The 7,874-nt window shown below is 43.5% G+C and overlaps 2 long non-coding RNA genes across 2 annotated transcripts in view; one reads left to right on the plus strand and one right to left on the minus strand.

Moving 5' to 3' along the window:
- LOC144981599 (uncharacterized) overlaps positions 1-411 on the plus strand; it is a 383,701-nt gene extending 383,290 nt beyond the window's left edge. The window contains exon 2 of the long non-coding RNA XR_013647202.1: positions 257-411. This is a non-coding gene — a long non-coding RNA (uncharacterized LOC144981599). The remainder of the gene's footprint in view (positions 1-256) is intronic.
- Positions 412-3,296: 2,885 nt separating this feature from the next.
- LOC111948506 (uncharacterized) lies at positions 3,297-5,648 on the minus strand. Its single transcript, XR_002874522.2, has 4 exons — positions 5,447-5,648; positions 5,032-5,208; positions 4,162-4,335; positions 3,297-4,038 (listed from the first exon to the last, which is right to left on the minus strand). It is a non-coding gene; the product is annotated as an uncharacterized LOC111948506 (long non-coding RNA).
- Positions 5,649-7,874: the final 2,226 nt, after the last annotated feature.

Genomic DNA, 7,874 nt, shown 5'->3' on the forward strand with positions numbered 1-7,874 from the left:
CCTCTACCCCCTGGCGCCGATTGCTGTGTTGGCCCCGACCCTGAACCCCATCCCCACGCATTTGAGCCAAATGCTGCTGCTGTGCGCCAGCGTTTGGAAGTGATGCGTCGCTTGTAAAGAAAAACAAGAGGGGTGTGGAAAATATTATTTATTCAAGAATTCCCTCATCGTGCAGTTTATTCCAGTCAGTCTTGATTTCACCCAACTCCTTGGCCACCTCTCTGATTGAACTACTGACTTCCCTCTGCATTTCAAGGACTGCATCGGTGAGGACACGCCCACTGCTGGAGGGTTGAGAGCCGCGTGCCGTGGAGACGCTGGGTCCAGACGGCTGCTCAGCTGCAGCATCGTAACCACTGGCCCCGCTGGAACACCCAGCAACTAAAATAAAATTGTTCTATATTAATAATCTGTAATTGTGTAGCCTGCATACATGTGACTTGACTGCATTCATTTTAATTATTTCTCTTACCTGTGTCACCCGGTGCGTCTGGTGCGTCAGTCAGGTGACTGAGGCGGAGGAGGACGCCGATAAGGGGGACTTAATAGGGATTCCCCAATAATAGCCGCCAGTCTCTCATCAAGAGGGGTCAGCTCCAGTGTCCCCCCCCCCCCCCCCCCGTGGCAGACACACCCGTGGCAGACACACTCTGCCGATGCCTCGACTTTGATGTCCGATCATTTATTTCATTTCTTTTTCATTTCGGCCACGGTCCACCCAGGTTGTGAGGCTGCAGCATTTACGGCGTCTCCCACCGTTTGCCGCTCACGTGCCTTTTTGGCATTAGTAATGCCCACACTGTGCCCTCCAAACAACACTTTTCTCCTCTTTTCCACCTCGCCAACGATAACTTCTACTTCACATTGAGTGAAGTTACGTTTTTTTCATTTCCTCTCGGTGTTTGCCATGGTTTCCCAATCAATGAATATTGATTTGTGGGCGTTTCACGGACTATTTATGGGCAACTATGGGCGTGTCATGAAGCCTCAAAAGCTGCGCTGCATTTAGAATCGGTTGTGATTTTTTAAGGGAAAGATGCGTAGGATGTGCGTGCGCACGGTTTTATAAATCCGAATATTTCTGTGCGTACGCACGTCCTATGTTTCATCCGTACGCCACTTCTGACGCAAATCCTGCGCAAAGTTTTATAAATGAGGCCCCAGTTTACGGGTGTCGACAAAAGAAATGACTGATGTGAACGTGTTGTGTGGTGAAACCTTTTCCAGTCATTTTTGTTTGCTTGCTTTTGTGGTGGAGTTGGTTTTTGTGTTGTTTCACACCCATGGAGACTGAAGCCCAGATTGGACACACCTGGGTGTCCAATCAGTAAGCTGATGGCCCCACCCATAAAGCTGAACTGGAAGCAGGAGAAAAGAGGAAGGACAGCTGGAAGCTGTTGAAGGAGACAGCACTGGAGCAACCGGTGTGGCCGGAGCCGGAGCCGGAGCCGGAGCCGGAGCCGGAGCCGGAGCCGGAGCCGGAGCCGGAGCCGGAGCCGGAGCCGGAGCCAGAGCCAGAGTCTTCTCCAGGACAAGGGGTGCCACAACGTGACGTACACTCATAGTCCGGGTGAGGTGCCCTGCTGGTGTGTGAGGATCCTCTTCCTTTCCAGTGGAACTCTCACTCTGCATGTAGCCAGGCCTGTCTACCCCTATCATCTGAGATACTAGCAGGACTTATCTTCACTTTACAGGTGGATGTTTGGAGGAACAACCCAAAGGGTGGATGAGAGGTGCAATAGGACTGCGGCTGGCTGCAGGACCTGTCCCCCCGGTGTTTCATGGACTATTTATCTTTATTTTTTAAAGTTTTTATGAGGTTTCCCTTAGTTTTTAACTGTATTCATTACCTTTCTATTGTAGTTATTTGGGTTTTAACAGTTCTGGCTTTGTCGTGTTGGGGCTGCATGTTTTTATTCTATTAGATTATTATTGCAGTACAAAAAATTATCGTTCCTTGGGTTTTCTGTGTGATGCCCTCTCCCTGGTCCGGAGTATCTTGGGTGTAGCAGTTTAGCCAGACCCCCCCCCCCATTTGACAAAGGTGGGGGCCCGACAAACATCCACTTTTTCTCAGTTCCTTTCATTTCTGCAGCTGGTTAGATTTGTTGAACTTTAGTTCTTTCCAATCTTATCTTTTGGTTGCATCTTTGATCAGATCTAGACTGAAGCTTCCAGCTGCGTTTGACACGACCTCCACTTCCACCGTTTGAATGCTCCTTCATCTCATGGTGCCTCTTTGCCACAAAAACTCTGCTGTCTTTGCTTCCAAATTCCACTTTACACCATGTTTTGAAATTATTGATGTCATGTTCTCTTTAAAGGAGAGCAGGTTTTCCAGAAGGAGGTTGATTTGATTTGAATGTTACTGAAACATAAATGCAACATTTGAGCTTCATCTGTTTCTGATGTTTGCTAAAATCAGCAGACCTCGTTAGAAAGTCAAGAATTTTCTAAAATGTTTATTCATCTGAATCCTAACCTGCAAAACAGAAGACAGAGAACAAAACATAAAAACTAACAGCACAGAACAAAAATGAAGAACCAGAATCCTTCAACAAGTTAGAAAAACATGAAAAAATGTACATTTCTAAACAATTTCTTTGACTTTCTTTCTCTCTTTTACTTTTATTGGGCTTCAATAAGAAAACAATAAAAAGTGCATCTTTGTGTCCAGCTGAAATTCTTTTTAAAGAAGCGCTACAGCGTGGAGAACAAGGAACGAGTGGAGCAGGACTGTTTGTTTCCTGCAGCTGAACTCAGCAGCTCACGTTTACCAGAAGACCTGACTTCCTGTTCAACTTCCTGTTCTGACTAATGAAAGACTCACCGTCAGAGCAGCTTTTTGAAAAGCTGTGTCTTAGAGTCTCAGTCACAGCACCTGTACGGGGTTAACCTGACTGTTTTTGGGTTGTCTGGGTCCATGGAGGGTCGTAGAGGAGCGGCTGCATCTAAAGGGGAGCACAGGTGTGTCTTGAGGCTCGTACAGCCGCCACAAGGAACGTCACTTAAATGGAACGTAGCGTTGTCGTGCGTCTAGTTACAAGCACTTATGATGTACAGGTGATGATGTCGTACGGCGTCCTGATGCTGCACTTTAGTCGTTAATAGGTGTGAGGGGTTTCAAAATAAAAAACCCCGTTGTACTTTCAAAATAAAACTTTAAAAGACTTAATTTCATATTTAAGGTGCGTGTTCACACGATAACGCACGTTAAAACCAAAGAAAAGACCACCATGGATGACGATCGTTAGAGATTAAAAAACATACCATCATTTATGATACAAATCCTGTATTTTACAAAAACTCAGTTAGGAAGCAAAAGGCATGGGGTCCTGCATCAAGCAGGATGAACTACTTGAGGGGGTGACAGGACAGACCACTCCTATTAACTGATGATCGTGAGACGGACGATCGCACTGGAGAGACACCGTGGACAGACTAGTGGAAATTCAGGGTAACGGTTGGGCAGCACGCAAGGAGCCGTCAAACTTTCTCTCCATACGGGTTCAATGAGGGTCCACAACCTCGACATTTCATGTTTGCCATCTGTGCGCCCTGTACAAGTTTGACCATTTTCACCCACAGACAGCCGAATCCACCCAAAAGGACGGCTGGAACGGAGGTGGAGCGTGCACGCTGCACAGTGCCAGTTTTGAGTTCAGATCAGTTCACATGACAGTGAAGAAAACTTAAAACAATCTCTGCTAAAACCAGAAGAAAGGATGTCGATCTGACAGCAGAAAGGAGAACCGAGCTTGGAGCCAACATGGACAATCTACAGAATATCAACCTTTTTAACTCCATATTTATCACGTCAAAAAGAATTATTCTAAGTCTGATGTATCTCTGTATCGATAGTTACTTCTGTGGTTTGTCTTCTCTAGTTCTTTTTTTGCTTTGATGGTCAGAAATAAACCATTTCCTCCAGCGTAGTCTTCTTCACCTCCTCTGCTTCATCTCTTTGCTCCTCCGGAACAGACGAGCTGCAACTTTGGTTGTCAGAACACACGACCCAATCAGTGCCAGTACTTCCATCTGCAATGAGAAGATGTCAACCAAAAGTGGCTTCAGGTGTGCTGGACGCTCTGCTGCTGTGATTGGCCGACTGCCTGCCTTCACCTGAGACGCTGCAGCTTTGCAGGAGCCTCAGAATCTGACCTTAGGGTGCGCAGGTTGCAGTCCGGACTCTTCATCAGGTCCTGGAGCGGCCCAACATTTGAGTCCTGCAGTCTGTTCCCTCTCAGATCCAGTTCTGTCAGGTGGTTCCCAGCAGACCTCAGAGCTGAGACCAGAGCGTCACAGCTGGCTTTAGACAAGCCGCAGTCGTCCAGCCTGCATCCAGAGGAGCAGCTCATCAGCAGATCAGGAAGCAACATGAAGGACGGTGCACGGTGGAGGACGGCTCCTGTTTTTCAGGTTCACATACCGAGGTGAGTTGGATTCTTGACTGAAGCTAATTTCATCATTTTTAGAGGCTCCAGGTGAGAAGCAAGAACGCGAAATTTCACTTAGTATAAAAAAAAAAGAGGAAAAGTCCCACTCTGATCATCTTTTAAACAACTGTCAGATCGGTCCCAGTGGTCGTTTGATTATGATGATGCTGTATTTAACCAAAACCTAAAAACCTGTGTCGTCTTCTAGGACATAGTTTCTGCAGAGCGGCAGGAGTTCAGTAGAAATTCACATCTGAGTTGTGGGCGGGACGGTTGGTGCAGACGAGGAAAACAAAGACGTTCATGGATCTGTTTGACTGACAGGGATGATCAGAATGAGGCAGAGTAGGGAGCTTGTGGCCCCGCCCAGCGTATTTTCTACGTCACAAATACCCTCGTTTTCAAGTATAAAGAAATATTCAGAGATGCAATGTTGAGCTTAATTTTCTTCATATATATCCTCCATCATCAGAAAAATGAAGAACATATTAAAAACACTTTTTGATAAGAACGACTCTTTAAAATAAAAAAAATGAGCGTTGAAGGTTTTAACATGGCGTTCCAAAAACTAGCTGTCCTTTACATAGAGACTGACCTCAGAGACTTCAGTCTGCATTCTGGACTCTCCAGAAGACCACAGAAGTGTTTCACTCAGGAATCATACAGGTCTTTGTTCCCACTCAGGTCCAGTTCTGTCAGGTGGGACGGGTTGGATTTCAGAGCAGAGACCAGAGCATCACAGCTGATCTCTGACAAATTGCAGCTCTCCAACCTGGATGTAGAAGAAAAATGGATGTGATGACCTGTGTGCATGAATCAGACATGAACCACAGGTCCGGTGCACGGGGCCCGGTGGTTCTGCTCGGCCTCTTCTGAACACCACTGCACTCAAAGTTCTGATTTTAGCCCGTCTAGCGGCGTTTAGCAAAAGCCAAACTACTGATGGACGTTTGGACTAAATCTTTTTAGCTGCAAATGTGAATTCAAAACATCAGCAAAAGTGTTCTGACCTCAGAATCTGCAGTCTGGAGTTTGGACTTTCCAGTCCAGCACACAGAACCTTTACTGTTGAAACTGTCAGCTGGTTGTTACTCAGGTCCAGTTCGGTCAGATGAGACGGGTTGGAGTTCAGAGCTGAAACCACCACTTCACATTCACTCTCTGAGAGTCCACAGTTGGAGAGTCTGTGAGAAGAGATCAGTGGAGGAGATGTAACACAGATCCAAATATGAGGTGCCATGTAGGACATTATTCAGAATTAGCATTCATAAACACATATCAAATCTATCACACACATACTACTGAAATTTTCGATAGAAACGGAAGGCATTTCAGTAGAAACAAAGTTTTTTTTTAAACTTTATTGTTAGAAACGAAGTTGGTCGACGGAAGGCATTTCAGTGGAAACGAACCTGATCCCTAACTACTAAAACCCTATATAGTGCAGCACTATATCTCTGAATTTTAAAAGCAATTCGGACACCCATGCTCACTACTTTTTTCTTTCGGGTGTTGTTCATAAGGCGCTTGACATGAAATCAAAGTGGTGCATTACCATTACATTACATTATTACATATTATTTATTCTGACAACAACTAAGGTTTTGATGGGAATAATAATAAATGATTTAGCAGCAGTTACAGATACAGACTCTCAGTTCCAATTACTTAAGTAATTTTAAAAGTGTATTTCAGGACAAAATGAAATCAGACTTTTTTAATATCAGAGTTCATAACTGACTGAATTTGTTTTTATGTTCTTTTTTTTTACAGAAGATAAGATGATAGATAAAGCAGCGGAAAATCTCAAACTTTGTTTTCTATTTTTTTTATTTCAATTTCTCAACATTATTCTGATCTTGTTTGCCATATTTTGGATCATAATAAACTTTTTGAACTCAGTTTTGTCCCTTAAAATATAACACTAAATTTTAAAAATACTAAAATTAGAAAACCTTGAAACCTGACCTCCTCTTTTTTATTTATTTTTTCGTAGAAAATAACTTTTAAAAAAGCTGTATTGAATAAGCGCATCCAAAACCAGTGGCGGTTTTTGATATGGGCGATGTGGGCGGTCGCCCAGGGCGGCACTTCATAGGGGGCGGCATTTGCCATACCTGAGGCGTTACACATAATGTGCTATATACTATATTCAAAGAGGAAGCTTGGAGCTTTTAATTTGAAATTGCTTCAGCAGCCGACACTTAATTCTTTCTGTTTGACACATCAGACTCTGAAGAATGTCTTCCTCCTATTTGCTGTTCACACTTATGGTGCAAAAAAAAAAAAAAAAAAAAAAAAAAAAAAACCTCAGAGTGAAACAACGTAAAACAGGTACATGAAAAGGAATTAGGCAGAACAAACACCCGTGCTCAACCCAATTTCGAAAAAAGCAGGCAATGGAGATTATTTCCCACAAGTCTTTGCTCCGACACAGCAGACCCGATGCGCACGCGACCACCGCCCTCTGCTGCAAGACGCTTGCGGCCACACCTCTTTGCGGTAGTCTTTGGAACATAAGTCAAAAAACTCGAGAGGGGAGCGCAACTCGCCGGTGGCTGAATCACACTAACAGGTGATTGGGAGTCTTTTTCTATCTGACAATCAACTCTGAGCCGCAGCTGCACCTCCCGTCATAGAGACGGAGCCGCGTGTGAGAGGGAAGAGGAAGGGGGAGGGAGGGGGGATGAGCGCAGACCATTTTTCATGGATTGAGTTTCTTTGGAGGATTTCTACTGTTGGTGTTGCACAAATTTAGGGAAATGTCAAATATTTTTGGAGTAATCCCACTGATGAGTTGTAAGATTTAGTCTTTAATGTTTTATAAGACCTAAACATATTAATCACAATAAGTTTTATATTTTAGATCTAATCCCTCTGATATGTTTCACAAAGACACACACAGGACGTCACACATTAAGAAATTATTGCTAAAAATGAAGCAGGAGTCCAGCTCTAAAAAAAAATGCTCTAAAAAATGATAAAAGAGAAAAAAAAAACGGAATTATTTGATTTGTAATTTCTTATTAATATTTCCAGGCTTTCTTTGTTTTTTGTCCTGCAGCATGTTCATATTTGTATAATTTTGACAGAATATATTTATATGGAGAACAAAATATTACAAGTTATTTAAGGTTTAACTTGAGTTATTCTGGATTAATGTTCCTGTTTTTATTCATATTTATGTTCAAAAAGTTCAGTTTAAAAGGTTTAAAAGTTTAGCTTTAGTGTGTTCAGTAAATATTTATCTTCTTCGGCCCAAAACCTTAAGCGTGTTTTTAACTTAGGCCCCTGTGTGACTGAGTTTGACCCCCCTGTAATACGAGTCTAGAAAATTCATGCATTTTTTGAGTAAAATGCCTAAATAGAAGATAGGGAACACAACAGGATGTTATCAAATTTTGTATGTGTGTGCGTGTGTGTGTGTGTGGGGGGGGG

The sequence above is a fragment of the Oryzias latipes genome, chromosome 13, assembly GCF_053564925.1.
Source record: "Oryzias latipes strain Hd-rR chromosome 13, Olatipes_Hd-rR_3.1".
Lineage (NCBI taxonomy): Eukaryota > Metazoa > Chordata > Actinopteri > Beloniformes > Adrianichthyidae > Oryzias > Oryzias latipes.